General features: G+C 34.3%; 1 protein-coding gene across 1 annotated transcript in view; it reads left to right on the forward strand.

Moving 5' to 3' along the window:
* The first annotated feature begins 9,118 nt into the window (after positions 1-9,118).
* Positions 9,119-21,636, forward strand: part of LOC129242762 (peroxidase) — a 77,644-nt gene continuing 65,126 nt past the window's right edge. Inside the window, exon 1 of the mRNA XM_054879593.1 lies at positions 9,119-9,416. The gene's annotated coding sequence lies outside the window, so the exon portion shown is untranslated. The remainder of the gene's footprint in view (positions 9,417-21,636) is intronic.

Below are 21,636 nucleotides of genomic sequence, written 5' to 3' on the forward strand. Positions count from 1 at the left end.
ACCATGCACTTTATTACTTGATTTTAAAGTCTGTGATTTCGCAATAAATTAAGTAAAACAGTGTAATATAAGTTTATATGAATGACGCATACAAATGTTTAATTGAACAAATCTTGTTCGAGGTTGCTAAAAATATTTTTATGTTTAATAAGTTTTTATCATATCCCTTTAGTTTTTGCTAGATAAAAGCATTTCCATAAAAACTAAATAAATTTAAGTTTGCTTTCATAAAAAAAATTATTAGGGTCGTCACTACTATAGTACCGAGCGTTCGGTTTCGTTTGTCTAACAAGTTGTGCATATACAGTAAGGTGCAAAAATGGAACATAAATAACATAAGTTACGTTTCGTACCATATCTACGCAAACAAGCTTGTTTATTTGAATGTAATTGTGCATGTATTATATGATTAGTGTGTAAGCTTTCAAATGAGCCCATAACGGTTAAAATCTAGCAACCACAACTACTCATTGGAAGAGCTGAAAAAAAACATAAATGTTCCAATTATGCACCGCTTATTTATTTATCCTTAAAAAAAGTACAAAAAACAAATTATTTCAATATTTCGTCCAAAGCCCCTTCGATTTTTTTAATGCCTTTATACGGTTTGGCATACTTTCTGTATATTTAGCCACAGTTTGTGGCGGAATGGAGTACCACACATCCTGGACTCGCTCCCAGACCTCATTCATCCCTTTTGGCGGGTTTATATAGTTTGCTAGCTTTTGTTTTACGAGATGCCACAAATTCTCAGCGCTTTGTGCTGGCCACTGCATAACCGAAAATTTTTGGGACTTCAGCCAGCTATTTCTCTTTTCGGTTCCATCGCTAAAGAGTTTTCAAAAAACAATGGTGCGTACAATAAACATTTTATTATACTGCAATTATCAATTATACAAATTTTATACAATAAAACCTATTCAAAAATGTAAAACTGTAGTGCGATTATATGGAAAAAATAAAAATACTATTTTTTAAAATATAAAACCATTTTAATTCAATCAAGATTTTTTCTTTAATAGGGGATTTTCAGTTTAAAGGGAGCAGAATGTAATTTTTTGCCGTCAAAAGTTGAGACACATCTAAAATATTAGGCATAATCTTGAAAAATTATAGAAAATGAAAGTGAAATACGTCGGAATTAAAGTAGATTGTGATCATTATGAATCGTTTAACGCCAGAACAATGCTTCCGAATAGTGGAAATTTACATTGAAAATAATAAAAATTTACACAAAAATAAATTTTTTCGCGAAGTTCATAGAGCAAAGTCTTAAAAAAAAAAACGCCGATGCACCTCGACTACATGGAAAATTTTAAGTACGGATCTTGGCTTACGTGCCTTTAACATACAGGTCGTACAAGAATTGAAGCCAAATGACCATCGTTTGCGTCGCATTTTTGCTGATTGGGAACAGTAATCAAGAATTAGACTGATCGAATATATGTACTTCACAGCCTGTAGCTGCTTCGGACATATAACGGATATTATATTCAAAAATAAATGTCATGAAATTATTTACCAGCTTATATACCTAAGTAATAAAAATAAATTCATTCTAACATTATTTTTGCTTTGTATTATCATTTTAAGTTCTAAAGTTCTTAAAAAACACCCTTTATAAGTTATGAGAACTAAATGAAACTCTACATCACTTTGTAAGTAAATATTTGCACAAAATAGTACCGTTTTTTACGATATAAAGGGTTTTCCAATAACAGGTGTTATCTATCGCTATCGAGAGATGATTAACGATTTTTTATGGCCTGAATTGGATGGTATTGATCTGGACAACGTTTATTTTTAACAAGACAGCGCCGTAGCCACGTAAGCAACGAAACCATTGATCTTTTACGGAAACCGTTTTATCTCTTGAAGAGGTGATCACAATTGGCCACCGAAACCTTGTCATTTAACACGTTGTGACTTTTTTCTTCAGGGCCACGTGAAAGAGAAGGTCTACGCCAACAGCCCAGGGTCAATTCAAGACTTCAGCCACTTTGCAATTCGGTTATGGAAAATTTCATGAAAAGGATATTGTCCTGTAAGCGTGGTCGTGGTGGTCATTTGGCGGATGTTATTTTCCACTATTAACGGCATACTTCCTCTTTATAATGAAATAAACATCCGATCATTTATATTAAAAATAGCATTTTTCTTTGAATATCAAAATAACACCTCTTATTGGAAAACCCTTTACTATGAAAATTTTCGGTTTTTTCCTTTTTGTGTGCGCATAGTAATAAACGTGATTTGATATTTCATATTTTAAAGCCAGTTTTTTTTAAGAAACAATTGCAAAAAAGTTGTTGAAATTTTTTTATTTTTCACAAAACAAAAAGTGCAAAACAGGTGTTTTACTCAAAAATTCATTACTCAAAAACAACTCATTTTAGCTACTGGGCATTCAGCTCAATTGAAGTTTGAGGTGTCCTCTTGATTTGGAAAAAGTTAAAAAAAAAAATACACTTTTTGAAATATTGAATTTCGAAAAAATTTTGAATTTTTTTTTTGCAAATAAAAAATTTTTTAACTACAACGTCTTATTTATCTTTTTTAACTCGTTGGTTCTGTTGGAGATATTTTTGGGCAAGATTCTTTTGTTTTCTTTCGCAATTTTTTGTATGGTATTTCCCGCCGTAGTGGTGCTCTTGAGTAAGACATCGGTGGAGGCGAATTATGTGGTAAGTTTGATGAGTGTGATGGATTATTGTTGGTGTTGCTGGAGCTGGTTGCTTGCGTTTTATCAATTTTTGGTATTCTGGTTGTTATTGGTGTGTGAGTTGTGGATTGTGTTGGAAGTGATGTTGGTGTAATTTCTGCGTATGATGTGTTTTGTGGGTGACGTTCTTCGAATGTAGTGATTGCTTTTCGTCTATCCACTTTTTCTAGTGTTATAATGGCTTGGATTTCCCTTTCTTTTAGGAATATTGGGCATGTTTTGTCCAAGGCATTGTGGTTTGTGTTGTTGATACCTTGGTGAATGCAACTGCTGCAGCCAGTGGGGTTGGTGCACTTTTCGTTTAGTTCAGGGTCGGTGTGGGAGGCTTTTGCACAGTTTACGCATACTTGGGTGTTATTGCATACTTTTTGTGAATGACCGTATCTAAAGCATTTGGTGCATCGGAGGAGAAGTGGGATGCATGGGCTTAGCTTTACTTTTTCGTAGCCGATAAGTAGGGCGTCTGGCAGTGTAGGATGGTCGAACGTGATGATTAGTAAACCCGTTTCGACTAAACTTTGGTCGATTTTTTTCATTATTTTCCTTACTTCACTTACGTTTTGGTGCTTCAGTTAGTCTTTAATTGTGTCCTCTGGTATCCCTTTCAACTTCCTTGAAAAAATAACGTCTTTTGTGGTGTTTAGGATATTGTGTTCCGTGACTTCAACTTTTATGGTGGGTGTAAATGATGTTATATTAATTAATTTGGTTACTTGTGTTTTTGTTTTTATTAGGATATTTCCACTTCTTATATTTTTACACAATTCTACTTCACCACCGCACACCGAGTCGATAACTCTTTTTATTAGGAAGGGCGATACTTTTACTAGCGATTTTGTGTTGCCAATCCTTGATATAACTAGGTACTTGGGTGAGTTAGAATTATTTTTCAGAGTTTCGTTTTTGTTGGTTGTGAAAACGAGCTGGTTGTTCGCTTTTCCTCGATCCGGTGGATCTCCCATTTTCTACTTTGTTTCTGTTATCGCTTGGGTAATTATTATTTTACTTTGTTCCTTGTTTAGTTTTTAATTGTTAATAGTGCAGCTGCATGTTTGTTTGGGTTTTGTGTTATTGTTGTTTGTTTGTTTGACGGTTTGGTATGCTGTTATTGTTTTGCTTGTTTTTTCTTTTAATTTGTGGGTTTTACCAGTTTGTGGTCTTCGATAGTTACTCACTGAATATAGATGGGCACTCAGATAAATCACAACCGTTCGCGTTGAGTGATAGTCGGAGACTGTCAGACCGTTTTTATTATTTGCTATTCAGCGAAAATACACAAAAACTTGTGCGGCTTTTTATACTTCCTTGTGTTAAAGATTGAAACTGGGGCGCAGTTTTTCTTGCGAAGGCCCCTAATGTACATACAAACTACGTTTTCAATAACGCATGACATAAATGCTTTTTCTAATATGCTGCAGAGTTTATGAATGAAATAATACCGACATGCAGCACGAAAATTCCAGTTTATTCAATGACATGATAGTAAGTGGCATTTGCAAATACATGCCGATGTAAACAAACATACATGTATGTATATAAGCATAATGTACTCGTATACAAGTAAGCATGCGCGCACTTAAGGGGGGGTTTTGGGTGTTTATTTGTTCCATGTGGAATAAGATTTAATTTGTTTTCATTAAAACATTTCTTTTTTGTTTTATTATTAGTTTTTTTTTTATTTAGAAACTTTAACGGTTTTTTTATTTTCCCTTATGTGCGCATATGTAGTTATGTACCTAGATATGTATGCACATTTTAAAGATATTCTCGCTTTACGTAAAAAATAAAAGAAAACCTTATTTTATATATATATATTTTTTTTTTATTGAAACGTTTTTAATAATTTTTCATTTACATTTCACATCATTACACCTAGCCTTAGAAACTAACAAGTATTTAATATTTTTTTAACGATAAATTTAGAAATTCAAACTATATGTTGTTAACCACTAAATCCTGTGGTTTTTTCCTTTTTAGACGTCTTGTGTATAGCTCTTCATCATTTAAAATAGAAGCTTCGGAGTTGAGATGATTTAGCAGCCGTGTTGCATGTTTCGCTGCCATGATGGTTATTGCGTCAGACACAGTTGATATTTTCAGGTCCCTGTGTAGATTGATATTTCTCACATACCAGGGTGCATTAACAATATTTCTTAAAATTTTATTTTGTATGCGTTGAACTACATGGATATGATTTTTGATTGCATACCCCCAAAGTTGGATGCCATATGTCCAAATCGGCTTTAACATTTGGTTATAAATAAGCAGTTTGTTGCTTGTTGAAAGTTTGGAATGTTTTCCAATAAGCCATTTAATTTTTTGGTATTTTATATTTAACTCTGTTGCTTTTATTTTTATGTGTTCTTTCCATTTCAGTTTTGTGTCAAGTGTCATTCCCAAATATTTTGCAGTGTTTGCATATGGTACTAATTTGTCGCAAATTTCTAGAGGTGTGTAGTTAACGTTTTTTTTGTAAAATTTATGTATGTTGATTTGCTTTCATTCAGTTTAACTTTCCATTTGTTGGTCCACTCAACAATTGCATTTACCGACAATTGCAGTTTCGCGGTTGATTCTGTTCCATCTTCACCAGTTGCTAAAATACAGGTATCATCTGCAAATGTAGCTAGTGTGCAGTTTGCTGGTATGGGTATATCCGCTGTATACAACAAGTACAAAGTTGGACCAAGTACACTCCCTTGGGGTACTCCGGCACAAATTTTTTTCATTGATTGATTTTCCCATTATGGGTAACAATGAAATAGGTCTGTACGAGCTTAATTCATTAGTATCTTTTCCGGGCTTAGGAATCATTATTATCTCTGATACTTTCCATTGTGAAGGGAAGTACTTTAGTTTTAAGCAAGCGTTCATTATACGTACCAATTCTCTTAAAGCCTTTGGTGAGAGGTTTTTTAAAACTTCAGATGTGATAAGATCAAAGCCAGGCGATTTCTTAAGCTTTAATTTTTTTATTTCATTAAGAAACTCTCCGGTTGTAATCGGTTGGATGCACGTTGAATCCTGCACAGTTGAAAGATCATTAAAAGTGTTAGTACCTTCAATTGGCTGAACAATTTTTTCTAAGTGCAAGGCAAACGCCTCTGCCTTCTCAAAATCATTTTTTGCCCAAATACCATTACACATCCTTATAGGTGGATTGTGGCAGATAGGTCGTTTCATATGAGCTGCCATTTTCCATATGGAGTAATCCGTTGTTTTGTCTGCCTATAATCTTTTAATTTTATCATTTAATTTTGTATTCTTGAACTCTATAATCTTGTTGGTAAGAAGTTTTATAAGAAAATTGAGCTTAGTTTTGTATTCGGGAAACCATAATATTTGCCACTTTTTCCTTATTTCTCGTGTAAGATTTTTAAATCTCAGCTGGATACGATTGGCGGCAGTATTTCTCTTGAATTACTGGTGTGCTCATCGAAGTAGCATTTTGAATTTGCGTCGAAAAGTCTTCAAGTTCATTATAAATGTCTTCAGAACTCTTTATTATGCTTTTTACGTCTATTTTTTCATCGGTAATATTTTTGAAGCAGTCCCAGTCAGTAAGTTTGTTTGAAAGGGAGATATTGTGTGTAATTTTTTATAATTCCCCTACAATGGTGAGAAAAATGGGTGAATGGTCTGACTCCATCTTCAATAAACATTAGGTTTCTCGGAATATGTTTTGTAACAAAGAAATCGATTAAATCGGGTGTTTTAGACGGGTCTGTTGGCCAATATGTTGGGTTACCCGTAGAGATGATATCACAGCCTAGTTGTTGGGAGGCATTCAATAACTCGCGGCCTTGACTAGTTGTTAAACGGGAGCCCCAGTTTACATGTTTTGCGTTGAAATCTCCTCCAATCACAAATCTTCCTTTATGTTTATTTAAAAAAATTTTGTATCGATCACATTTAATATTATGTGTTGGTGGACTATATATGGATGTGATGGACAAACTCGTATCGTTTAGTTTAATGTTGATTGTTGCTGCTTGGAATTCAGCAGTACTAATCTTTTCTTCCTCATAATGTTCTAAATTTTTTTTTACCAAAATGGCACTGCCTCCTCTAGCATTATTTAGAAGATGATTAGAACAATACATAAAATAATTTCTGAAATTGATGAAAATTTGCTTTGTTAGGTGAGTTTCTGATATAAGACAAATGTCAATTTCTCTGTTTTCAAAAATAAGTTTAAGTTTCTCCTTTTTCTTCATGATTCCATTTGCATCCCAGGCCATAACTTTGAGGGTCGTTCGCATGTTTTTGATTTTTGAGTGTCTTGCTTTTGTTCAAGCTTTTCAATTCTTTTCAAAAGCAATTGGTTGAAGGGGGTTTACTCATTTACCTCCGACAGAATTTGTTCAAGAGCATTGGATGTGCTTGGTACGCTGTTGCTATTCTTTTCAGATACGACTTTTGCGAAGCTTCTATCTGGTACAACAGTAGCATTTACATTAAGAAATGTTTTGCTTGTGTTGTGTTCATTTCTATTTTCGGTGGTTTTACTACGCAGTTTTTGAAGATGTTTTGCAACTTCACATCTTCGATAACTGGCTGGACGGTTCTTCCCACAGTTACAACACTTAGGCGCTTGAGTATCCTCCTTTGTGCATTCAATTGTGGCATGATTTCCTGAGCATTTACGCATTTTGGTGGTTTACAGAAGTCATTTTTTGTATGCAAGAAACCTTGACAGGACTTACACTGCGGAATTAGCTTTCAAGGTTTCAGAGGTTCTAAAGGGCGATTTTTTAAGAGCTATAGGAAAGTTTTTCAAAAAAAAAAAAACACACGTAAAATTAAGAAAAATGCATGAAATTTTTATTTAAATCGATAGTACAGTCCATATAATTTAATGTTTGAAGATTATTTGTATGTTGACCGCGACTGCGCTTCAAATGGTCCATCCGCTTAGTCCAATTTTGGCATACTCTTTCCACAAAAAATAATCTAAAGACGTTATATCGCACGATCTGGGTGGACAATTGACAGGTCCCGAACGTGAAATAAAATGTTCACCGAACTCGCCTCTCAACAAGTCCATTGTTACGCCTGCTGTGTGGCATGTGGCACCGTCCACATGTCGTGCAAGTCAAGCTCTTGCATTTGAGGCAAAAAAAAGTTGGATATCATTTCACGGTAGCGCTCACCATTCACAGTTACGTTACGATTCGCAGCATTTTGAAGAAGTACGGTCCAATGATACCTCCAGCCCATAAACCGCACCAAACTGTGACCTTTTCTGGATACATTGGTAGCTCTTGCAATTCTTCTGGCTGATCTTCACTCCAAAATCGACAATTCTGCTTATTTACGTACCCATTGATCCAAAAATGAGCTTCGTCGCTGAACACAATTTTTCGATAAAAAAAGTGGATCTAGTTAACTTTTCGCGAAGATTTAATAAAATTTAATTTTAATATTTTTGATCTTGTTACCAATAGCTGAAGATTTTGGACTACCACCAATGGACGATGTGAGCCATCCAATAAGCAGCAGCACCGTGGTATCTTTTGTTTTTTTTTTGCTTTGTTTTTATAAAGATTTTTGAAACTTTTTCAGACACTTCGAATAGTTCGTGTTCACTGTGTAATTGTAACATGTTTTATATATAATATTTAATTTTTTGAGACGATTTAGTACAAAACCATTACTCCTCTTGGTTGCGCGCCTGCTTGTTTGTATGTAAGCTTATAATAAATGGGGACAGTTTGCTTAGAGTACAGGAAAAATAAAAATTAAGCTTTGACAGTGAAGGCAAAATAAGTACGACACCATAACCGCCAGCTTTTCGGTTGTACGCAGATGTTCATATACATATGTATTTACTAAATTATGTGTGTATATGCCTGCATAACAAATACAAATTCGCATACGAATAATCTGTTATAAAAAAGGTATTTGCCACAGTTGAGACAACGTCTAATCAAACTATATCAACTGAGAGGCAAAAAGTTCACTAAATAGTAGTACTTTAAACGTATACATACACATACTATTCGTGGACACATGGATAGTTCTCATTATTTCCTTTTGCTGAGGAGTAAATTTAAGCTATGTACTGCTCAAAAGTTTGCCGACACGAGTGGCTTGACTTATCCATTGGATAGCTTACCACCTCAACTTCTTTTATTGCACTTGCGCGACCATATCGACGACCAGAGGCTTTTCTTATAAATAACGGCAATTTCAATTCATTGAAGTTAGTTTGTTATTGCCAGCAGTGCCTTGTTTTCGATCGAATTTTGATTCCAGTTGCAGCGCGATCCACATTTTTTGTGCACAAAATATCGCAGTTCGCTCTCGGTAACAGCTTTATGTGGCGCTAAATTTGAATTTTGAAGCCGAATACAAGTTAAAAAGTAAAAGCTGCACATTAAACAAAAAACGCGCTACCAGCAGATTTTTGCGTGGCATATGAAATGAATTCCCAGTCGCACTAAAAAATAATAAAAAATCGTTTAAGGAAGTGTGAAGTGCTTATTATATGCTGAAATATTGTTTTAGGTATTTTACTTTGAAACTATTAATAAAAAAAGCAAAGCAGGAGAAAAACAAAACGGAAAATAACAACATAACGAATTTGGTGGTCAAAACATTTGTTTGTAACAAAAAGAGAGCAAGTGAAATTCAAAAGCAATTGAAATTTATGAATTCTGCAAATTTCCTAAGAAAATCTTAAACATTTAAAGTAAGTAAAAATGTTGATATTTGAAACATCTTGATCAACATTGTGTCTTTATTTTCGATAACAAAATCAGTGTTAAATGAATAATCGGCATATATCTCTAAAGTACTGACTAATACCTATAATTTTGCAATGTCATTTTAATTTTTATGTGTAAATAATTTGGCAACCGTTTTAGCCGAGTGGTGAGATGGGTAACTATTATACGTTGGGTCACTGGGTAGAAGCCCAGTGGGGATTTAAACACCCTTCGGCTTTTAATAAATAAAAAGGCACCCACCCAAATTTGCTAATTAAGAACCTCTCCTCAGACGATAACTGAGTTAACTGAATCAATTATAATCGATATGATATTCTAAAAATCCGACAATTTTTCCCGCGTTTGGCTATTTTTAGTTTGGATGAGGTGGTTTTCTTTTTTGATCTAATAAAAAAGAAATTTTTTAATTTTGAAATTAGATTTGAAATATTGAAAAATCGTCAAAAAGCATTGATGTCATTGTGAACAAATTTAACCACGAAAAACTGTATGAGCACGTGAAACTACAGATTTTAGATCGCAATGCTGCATACTCAATTTTTCATTTTCACATCATTTTAAATTTTGAAAGGACTTTAAAGTTTCAAAGGACTAAAAAATGTTTATTTGATATTAGTTTGGCAATGTCATTTTTCGAGCTATTTACGAGTGAGTACAATTCAGGATTGCTAAAAACTAAGGGGCATTAAAAGTAGCTATATGGAATTTTCAAAATAAATCCGAGAGAGACATTTTTCGATTCATGATGCTAGAATTTTATAATTTTTAATATTTGGAAACGCCATTTCACGTTTTCTCTCTCTCGAATGCTCTCCATAAATTCTCACTCCTGAATTCAAACGAAAGTTATAAAAAAAACTGTTAACGGATCTGAATATGCTTATTTATTTGTATTACAGATTTAAATACAAATTTCCACTTAGTTCGTGGTTTTCTATATTTCCCTCCCCCAAAAAATATTTATTTATTGATCAATATCTAAGTATCTTGCCTTCTTGAAAGCAGTCCCTTAAAAAAATAACAAACTTGCGCTAGCTCCTCTTCCAATTCGGGAAGAACTTCCGATAAGCGCTTATTGGTATGTATATAGTATGCATGGTTGGTTATACATATGTATATACACAGGTCTGAACCTGAGCAACCGAAAATTAATTCTGAGGTAGTTTTAGATTTCCGAAGAATTGATTTTTCACCATTTTTGGCACTGAAATTTTATTCAATAAAAGTAATAAAACGGAAGTGAAGTGGTTGAACTAAACCGTTTGTAAGTTTTAAACTCTCGCCAAATACACGTATTTGCGTAGTCGCTTTCCGCCACTCCAGTTGAAAATTCAAGAAATCTATTAATGGATGGTTAAATTTTAAGGGCCGATGTTGAATGTAAACCACACCTAAACATCAAGTTTTTTTCTGCATTTCATTTGACATTTTTCAATTCCAAACTAACTCAATTTGAACCATATAAAGATACACAATCGAGCAACGCGCTAAAGTTATTCAGGCTTATTATGAAAACGGGCGTTCGAACAAAATTATCTTCAGTGATGAGGCACATTTTCACCTCAGTGGATTCATTAATAAGCAGAATTACCGCATTTGGGCGAATGATAATCCAAGAGTGATTGCCGAAAAACCAATGCACCCACAAAGAGTGACTGTTTGGTGCGGTTTATAGGCCGGCGGCATCATTGGGCCGTATTTTTTTCAAAATGAGGCCGTTCAGGCAGTTACTGTGAATAGTGCTCGCTATCGTGAGATGATAACGAACTTTTTATGGCCCTAATTGGAAGATATGGATGTGGACGATATGTGGTTTCAACAGGACGGTGCCACTTGTCACACAGCTAACGAAACAATGGCTCTTTTGCACAAAAAATTTGATGGCCGAATAATCTCACGTCGCGGCAATGTCAATTGGCCGCCAAGATCATGTGATTTGACATCGTTGGACTTCTTTCTTTGGGGTTCTTTGGAAGAAAATATGTACGTCGATAAGTCAGCAACAATTCAAGAGCTAAAGGATGAGATAATTCGGCACATTAACGGCATATAACCTCAATTATGTCTCAGCGTCATCGAAAATTTGGACCATCGGATGGAGGTGTGCCGCCAAGGCCGCGGCGGCCATTTGACCGATATTTTGTTTAATGCATAATTGAGCCATACCAATATTAACAGAATAAAAAGAAATGAGAATAATTTCCTAAAAAAGTTGTATTTTATTTAAAATCAACACCGGCCCTTGAAACTTAACCACCCCTTACTTCTAATTTGAGAATATTTATTTGAAATCTGAAAATACGATAAGAACACTTTAATTGAGGCACACGATTAAACTTTATTTGTGTTAAACATTGGTAAAGTATGTTGGCCATTAATTTTTGAAAATCAAATTTTATCGTAGTATGTATTTCTTTATTTGTAATGCATAAACAATCGAAATGGGTGGTTTTGCATTTCAATTGCGTAGCAAAGCAGCTTTCCGCTTTAGCTCCACTCCGATATCTCGTTTTGCTTCGCTCTTTTTCCCGCCCCTGCTCTCAATAAAAAAAAAAAAGTAATTTTGCATAAGATATTCAATGAACTCGTATAAATCAGCGATTTCTTTACTGAGTTACTATCTAACTAATGCTATCCTGTCGCTATCGTGAGATAGTACGCACTGGTCGCCCGTTCGTTATGTAATGTGTGTAAATAAGTATAAGAAGTGCAAATGAAAAAATTATAGGCCAAAGATGCCTAGTACAATAAATATCTGCAGTGTTTCAGAAGAAGTTGCTATTCTTGAAAATAATCATATCAATGTTTGGAAACGAATAGACAAATATTTCTTTGAATGGGCCCAATTTGTATAAACATTCCTTTTGCTATTTGATATTCTTTTATTTCTACTTTAAATAGCTGATTTGAGGCTTCACTCAACTCGAAAGCCATTTATACGCAAATTTCAGCTGGAGTTAACTCCACTCTAGTAGACTACCAAAGGCGACGCAACCGAGACTCAGGGCCGTTATTTCAATGTCTTATTAAGCGCTCAGAACATAATGCCTGGTATGCCTGATTAGGGAACATCTTTCAGTTAAATTCTCATTAAGAAGCTCATAAATAAAAGTGCTCAAAAAAAAAATTTTGCTTTCAAACAACGATACAGTTCGGCGAATTAAACTTATTATTATTACATATAATTTGTATGAAATTACAGTATAATCTCGATAATTCGGACAATTAAATACCAGAGGTTGTCCGAAATATCGAATTTTCCGGATTATCGAGTGGGTAAAAAATTTAATAGAAATCAGTAGATCAGTAATTAAATGAAATAAACTTTTATTTAATCTTAAATTGATTAATATTCAATGAGTTATATGTACATATATTAGTTTTTATTCGGCCGTAAAATAATTCAATATATTCGTTTGCCGTAATTTTGTTTCATTTCTCTTTCTGAAGGCAATATATCTGAGACTCACAAGTTTTAAAATGTCTCCGGATGAAAATTCCTGTTCCTCTGCATATTTAATACAACTATCAAATGCGAAAATAGCTTGAGAGTGCGAAATTTTAGGATCTTGACTTTCATTTTCGTCAAGACTGCTGTTCTCGTTATCTTCTTCCTCAATCTCGTTGATATCGAAATCAGTGTCGTCATTCAACCACTCAGTAATCTCGTTATCATTATATACATCAGGGGATATTTCAACAAGAAGATCAATTATTTTAGTTGAGCTGCTGGGACGTAGCATCGCAAGAGGCAAATCATCATCTGAGTCCCATTCTTCGTCATAAAGAATATTGTTAAAACATTTTCTGAGCACGCGTTCATCCACATTTTTCCTAGCATTAGACGATAAAAAAGCCACATCTTTTAATGTAAAGTTTTTTAAAGATTCCGGGAGATTGCTCGTTGGGCTGGACAAAAGTAGAGACAAAAAACTCTTCCGATAGTTTGTCTTTAAAATTCGAATAGCATTTTGGTCCATTGGCTGTATAAGAGCCGTGCAGTTTGGTCCTTATCGACATCCGACAGTGATTGGGGATGGCAAGTTGCATTTTCTAGCAGTAAAATGGCTTTGGCTGGAAAATTCTTTTCCTTTAAGTAACGCTTTACTTCTTTAACGAATGAGTTTTCAAACCAATTTTTAAAGATTTGCTCTGTCATCCAAGCATTTTTGGTATGGGAGTACCCAAGCGGAAGGTTTACTTTTTTAAACGCTCTGGCGTTTTTGGCTTTCTCTATCATGAACAATGGAAGTTTATGTTCTCCGGTTGCATTACAGCAAACTAGAAGTGTTACTCTTTCTTTTCCAATTTTGCGCCCGGGTGCGGATTTTTCATTATGCAATGCAAGGGTTTTTTCTGGAAGTTTTCTCCAAAACAAAGCAGTCTCATCTGCATTATAAACCTGATCATACGTAATGCCCATTTCTGCAATTTTCTTTCGCAATATTTCAGTAAAGGGTTGCACAGCAATAGAATCATTGGAAAGTGTTTCGCCAGATATTTTTAAGAATTTAATTCCATATCGGGAGCGAAAATTACTAAACCAACCATTACTAGCCACAAATTCCACTCTTTGTCCGTAAATTTGGGAACAGAATTGTTTGGCCTTTTCTTTGATGATTTCCGGGGAAATCGGTGCATTGTTTCGTCTTGCGTTTACAAACCATTTATACAAGTGGTCTTCCATCTTTTCAAACTCCGCAGGTCGCATAGTTTTACGCTTTCCAAGGCCACATTCTGTTCTAGCAATGTAACTGCAAAATATAATATAATCAAAGGAGTGTAAACTCTTCTTACAAAATGTTTTAGTTTTTTACCTATCAATCTTTAATCCACTTGATTTTATGTCCGAAATTGTAGATTTACCTACATTGTATTGCGCAGCTAGCTGTCGAATTGACTGTCCTTCACTTAGTTTCTTAAGAACTTCTTTTTTCTGGTCTATCGTTAAAAATGTATGTTTTTTCTTAGCTGCTGGTGCCATAGTTAAATTTATACAGTCCACAGTTAAAGAAATTATGGAGTTAATGTTTGAAATTAGCTACTGAACTACACGTTACGCAAATATGCTTATGAATATGAACTAGGAGGCTGACGAGCACTTAAACGCACTATTCACGCAAAGTAGTTAGCAGGGGAGTCCCCTTTATAAAATAAAATAAAAAATAACGGAATTCCTTTTTATTTCAGCATATTCACTGGAAAATAGAGAAGTGTCCGAATTTTAGAGGTACATGAATACGTGGTGTCCGGATTACAGAGACTTCAATAGAAAACGTTTTGGTGTCCGGATTACCAAGATTAGACTGTATATGAAATGATAAAATTTTTTTCTTATTGTAAGACTCTAAAGATTTTATTCGATCGACCTGTACTATCAATAATTCTTTGAATCGGATTTCTAGAAATTTGGGAGCCGATTTATATTTTATATCTTTTATTAATTTTATGTTATTAGCTGGCACAAATAAACACGTTAAATAGAGGTTTAAATTAAATACAATAACTGTAAACTCAAGTCAGTTGCATTGGAGTTTTCGTGTTTTCACAAGCGGCTTTCGTGAATTCTTTTGTAAAGTAAATCAAGAAAAATGCAATGTATGTATTAATGATTAAATTTTCTCGTCACTGCTCGTTCTGTTATCTTTTTTTTTAGTTTCTGATTTTTCCAAATGAACAAATAAATGACGACGTATGCAAATATCAGCTATTATATTTATGGCTATGACACCATTAATAAACAGCAAATATCGTTATGGTTATGACGTTATAATGTGTCACCTCTAATTTAACCTTAACAAAGAACGTGATATATGTATATGATGCAAAACACGTCAACCCCCAAAAAATGCATCTTTCATTTCGATGCAATTTGGTGAAGATTTTCTACTATGCACTTACATATACGAGTATAGCAGCATAAATTGTGCAAAAGAAAGAACGACATATTAAGTAAGGAGATATAAGGACTCCGAAAAATTTTGTTTTTATAATATTATTGATATCAAATCAAAATCGAATTTTTCAAATAATTGTAAAGATTAATTACAGTTTACAACCAAAACGTCGTTTTTTCTTAAGATTTTTCTCTTCGGCTTAAACAAAATAGGTTTTAATTTGCAACTACTTTACGCAGTACTTTTTAAGTCACTTAAATAAATGATTGACACAAAGTTAAAAGGAAAGTATTTGGCCTTCATCAAGTGAAAGGTAAGATGTATATTTGTAGAGACTCAAACTCCCACGGTGGAAGGAATTATAAAGAAATTGCTGAAAATAAGCGACCAGGCGAAATTAAATTATATTATTTCTATTTTCATGCGACTAAATATCCTTATTTGGTACACTGTGATTTGGACTTAATATGTTTTAGTAATTTTTATTTTGCTTGATAGTTTTAAATTTGTTTTGATGTAAAAATATTTTTTCATTGTCTTAGTATAAATTATTTCTCAGAGAATTTTATGCAAGCCCCCCTCAAAAATAGTCCTGGTTGCGCACTTCATTCTCATATATCCTATCTATCTGGTAATCGGTGCGATGTCAACCACACCATCGAAAGCATTACACCTAAATATGTTTTTGCACGGTCTTTTTTTACACGGTTTGAAAATGAAATATTTTTAATTTTTTTACACGATTTTATTCCATTTAGCACGATTTAAAATTTTTTGTGCTTAAATTTCTTTTGTCGCATTTAATTTTTGCGAAATATGTTCATATCACAAATTTAGGGTGAGTCCTTTTTTGTGCATACAAGCAAATTTACTGGTCAGAGCAATTGAAATGTGTTAATATTTTGTGAATTATCAATGCAATCAGACGTGATGGTTAAAGAAATTTTTTATTGGCAAATTTGTTTTTCCAACGTTACATTAAATTTAACGCATTAAAACAAAAGGTAAGCCAAAAAATATTTTATATTTATTCAGTTATTTATATTTTTTAATTTTGTTAAATATTTTATGTATCCCTAAAAGAAAATGTCAAATACAAAACTAAAACGTAAAGTAAATTCTTTGGAAATCAAAATAGAAATTTTAGATCGCCTTCGAAATGGAGAAGGCTCAACATTTCTTGTCACTAAAACTTAAAAAAATAATAGCCGATGGTGCATTCAGTCCAAATCAGGTTTTTAATGTCGGTGAAACTTTTCTTTTTTGGAAAAAAATGCCGAGAAGCAAATATGTGGCCAAATCGCAAAAAAGCGCTGGTGGTTTTAAAGTAGAAAACGACCGAGTCACATTTTTATTTTGTAGTAACGCTTCTGGTGATCGGATGTTAAAGCCCCTTCTTATCAATCGTGCACTTAAGCCTCGAGCAATGAAAGGTGTCGATTTTGGTACATTGCCGGTTAATTGGGTGGCCAATAAAAAGGATAGGTGAGACAACTACAGTTTTCACAGAATGGTTCATTAAATATTTTATACCAGAAACTAGAAAATATATTAATGGAAACGGCTTAGAATTTAAAGTTCCTCTGTTGGTAGATAATGCACCCGGGCGTCATCAGTTGGAACACGAAAATGTACAAGTTTTGTTCCTGCTACCGAATACCACATCCCTAATCCAACCACTGGACCAAGGAATTATCGCAACATTTAAAACTTACTACATAGAAAGAACATTTCACATTTTGGACACTTTGGATAAGGATAAAACTCTTACAATAATTGATGCTAGGAAACAGTTTTCTATTAAAGAATGCGTTAAACATGCTGCTTTAGCGCTATCAGATTTACGACCATCAACCTTAAACGGATGTTGGAGAGCAATTTGACCAGAATGTGTGAATCCAAATACAAAAGAATATCCCAATATAATTGATTTGACCAACGCTTCGATGACATTGATAAACTGATGATTGATAAAGTTCTTAGCGAAGAGGAAATATGTATTACATTTTGCATCACAGAATGCTGATTCTATGGAAAGTAGTGATAGTGAAGAACTTGTAAAATTAACTGCAAATTTAATTCAAGAAGGACTTCAACTTGCAAATAAATTAGGACCCCATTCCATCACAAATGATCCCAATGCCGAAAGAGCTGCACAATTCCAACGTGAGCTGAATTCTTGTGTGGCTCGTTACAAAGAATTATAAAAAGAGGTAGCAAGAATGCTGAACGAGCAAGAGAAAGTCCAGTTCAAAATTATTCCAGCGACGCGTTCGAAGCAAACGAATGCGTGTAACTGATGATGACAGCAATTAAATTTATGTTCCTGCATTATGATTATCACTTATTTTTTTTTTTATTTTTTTACCTTAAAAATTGAATAACCTATTCTTTTCGTTAACAACATATGTAGCTGCTTAACAAAATTATTTTTAGTTCCTGAACTTGCCATATATTTAATTCATATTATTTTTAAGATTTAACTATGCTTGTAAAAATAATCATTGTATATGTGATTTAATTAAATAAACATGAATACTTGTTCTTAAAAAATCCTTGTTTTTGACTAATTTTAATAGGTTTTAGAGATTAGGAACCAATCACCTATTTTTGCATACGATCAATGTCTCTTTTTACACGGTTTTTTCTGGAACTAACCTACCGTGTAAAAACAGAATTAAGTGTATATGCGACATTAAACTTCCCTCCGGTAGATCTGCAAACAAAATATAACGCACGCGATGCACACTGGGGATTTAGCGGAAAAAAGTCAAATTTGCAACATACCACCTACGCAATGTTTAATGGTATTTCTAAATTCCAGAATAGAACCAACAATAAAATCAAAAAGAAAGAAAATCATATTCCTTCATATTCTTGGATCTGCAAGTTGAGCTACATTTACCTACGGTCAGAAACTAGTATCAACGTGTTGCTTAATAGCGTCTCTTTCAGTTTTAATCAATTGCAGGTGCCACCAGGCGCCACTGATTATTTTTTGGCAATGATAATAACTAAACGCTTTCTAGTGTGTGCATAATGATAACGAAACACTTTTAATTTTGTTTTGACATTTTGAGGGTAATTCAGAATTATGAACTTACATGTATCCTGTGCGTAAATATTTGCTGGCTTATATTAATAAAAAAAAAAAAATTTATGAATTTTAAAAAACATTGTTTTTTAAATTTTTTTTAAAAATAGTTTTTAAACATTTTCTTTTCATACACAAATATATACAACTTCGTTAGTAGTAAAAATGTAAATATTTTTTGGGATGTATACTTTTTTCCGCATCTCTGTACAAAAATTCCCAGTGTGCGATGCGGCAACAAGGCAGAACACTCTATGTAAGTGGTCAAACACAGATTATGGTCACGGTAAAATCCTGGTTGGCACTTTGGGGCTTCCCGGACTGGTGGACTATGCGCTCCCGCCTACACTTGCATTTACAGCCTTCACGACCCTCAAGACAAGAGAGGGAACGGGACGATGTAAGACAGGGCGAGCCCATACATGTATACAGATGGCTCAAAGCTCGAGGGCAGGGTTGGCGGAGGTGTATACTCTGAACATCTCCTTCCTTTTCGGCTCCCCGAATACTGTAGTGTCATTCAGACTGAACTGATGGCAATAATTAAAGCCGCAACACTTGTACAGTGTGATGCGATAGCCGGAAATGATATCTACATTTTTACTGATAGCCTAGCGGCGATAAAATCCCTCACAAAACTGTCGCCAACCTCCAAGGTAGCCATGAAATGCTGCACATATCTTAACGAGATGGCTGAGTCATTTCATCTAAAGGTAATATGGATTCCTGGCCATCGCGACATTGAGTGTAACTGTAGAGCAGATGAACTAGTGAGACTCGGCACCAAATTGACCGATGAGTACATAGATAATGACATAGGGATACCCTTACAAACATGCAAGCTACTCATCCTTGAAAAAATCGTAAGAGCAGCGAACGAAATATGGACTAATGAAACCACCTGCAGAATCGCCCGACAACTGTGGCCGACTCTCAATGCTAAACGCACAGAAATAAGCGTATTCTTAGCACACTGATTTCAGTGATAACGGGGCACTGCCTCATAAGTAGACACGCCCAAAGGATGTGTGTGCAAACACATGACTTCTGTAGAAGTTGGTCAGGATGAGGAGGAAGAGACAATCTCGCACCTATTGTGCCACTGTCCTGCTCTATCCAGACGTGCATTTACTATTCTAGGTAAACAACTTTTTAATGAGTTTGAAGATCTCAGTTCTGCAGAAATCAGAGATATTCTAAAATTTCTGAAAAGCACACACTGGTTTTAGGAGAGATAGGGGCAAGCTCCCAACGCGGCATCACAATGGGCTATAAGCCTGAGTGCGTCCCACAGGACCACCGTTTCAACCTAACCTAACCTATCTGGTACGCTGTTACAAACAACCGTCGTTGAACAGAGTTAAAATACTTGAATGCGACACTGACCACAAGCACAAAAAAATGTATGTAGGTGTTTGACAAATTACGTCACAATTGATCGCTTCGTTAATATTTCTGTATATGAATCTTAAAAAAAAAGCCTATATTGCACAATTTATTGTTCCTTCAAATGTGGATATGTTCCGCGCTCGTTATGTTAGACAATACCAAATTAGTGAAATTACTTAACTTTTGTGCCAACTAGGCGTTCATCAATGACAATATGTGGCCATCGGCGGACCAGTAATATTGTTATTATAGTTGCAATATCGCTTTTCAGAAATCCGTGCATAAGTGAAGAAAGGCGAAAATCGTATTGTAACATATTTTTAGTATACCTTCCTGTGTTATGAGCCCGCTTACGCACTTAATAACTTTGACGCATCGACGCGAAAACATCTGTTTTCTTATTAGTTCTTTGTTGTTTTAATTGTACCAATTTTTCTTTAATGCTTCGTTTTTAATTTATCATACAGTACTGCCAAAAACATCGCGTAAAAATAATTTTTCTATTTAAAATATACAGGAATGAAAATTTTTTCCAAAAATTTTGTAACTTGAAGAAATATGCTTGCCATAGAATCAAAATAGGTATCCAATAAAATATAACTAAACCAGCAACCAAAAATACTACTACTTCTGAAAAGTTTTTGAACCAGCTTAGTTATGTAGAGCTGACCTACAGGACCGAGGAGGAGGTAGATATAAGAAAATATTTTTTTAAAAGAAAATTTGGGCTTTGATACCAGTATTAAAAAATATTATTATACAATTTCATGGCAGTAGATATTCATGAAGATGTGTTTTTCAGTATTATTATTGCAAATTCTACCGATCGCGTAAGTTCCAAGGAATTTTTTTCAAGGAATAAAAATTAAGAAATGTGTCGAATCGAAACCGAACAGAACTTTTGTGGCTAAACATGGCTGTAAAAAAACGAATCAAGCAAAAATATTTACATCCGTGGCTTAATATGTAGTAATGAAATTAAACATCTCGTTGTCAAATGAAACAAAGCTTATAAGCAATGAAAACGATTAATTTCCCATGTTGTTTGAGTAAAATCAGAAATCAGAAAAGAAATGAAAAAGATTAGAAACGCAAAAAGCAGAGGTACTTGGAATGAATTTAACAATATGGATTTAGTCAACAATCATACATGTGCAACAAACATTGATAGATTATATCAATACGCTTAAGCTGCGTTGCATCAAAGTCATTTGCCCGGCATAACGATATAGAGGGTAATAACCAACGCGCTGATAATGAATGATGAACTAGAACCTCTTTTTTCCATAAAGTCCCGTGCCGTCGATGTAGATGAGCTACATCATTGCCACATTTTTGGCTTCCACTTTTCACTCATGTCACAACATCCACATGTCACACAGCGTCCACATAGCCACCCAGTTGGAGGAAAGCAAAAAATATCACAGTACCAAGGAATAATAATTAATTTATCCTATCTATCCTAACTTCTCTACTTAAAGCTTTTGATAACCTGATACAGGGTAGGCCATTTAAAGCGGGCCCATCTGGCAACCCTATAACTTTTGACAGGAACGTCAGATCGACTAATGACATAGCGCGTTGGAAGCGTCAGTCCAAGACAATTTTTACCATGGAGCAGTACACTCCAAAAGAACGCGCTGAAATAATTCAGCTTTACATCCAAAATAACTTCTCAATTGTGAAAACTCAACGTGCGTTTAAAAAAAAAAATAAAGTTAAAAGTGCGCCATCCAAAAGCACTTTACAGCGTTTATACGCAAAATTTATTAATCACGGTAGTCTCAGCAATACCAGCCACGC

Source organism: Anastrepha obliqua, chromosome 1 (assembly GCF_027943255.1).
Source record: "Anastrepha obliqua isolate idAnaObli1 chromosome 1, idAnaObli1_1.0, whole genome shotgun sequence".
NCBI lineage: Eukaryota > Metazoa > Arthropoda > Insecta > Diptera > Tephritidae > Anastrepha > Anastrepha obliqua.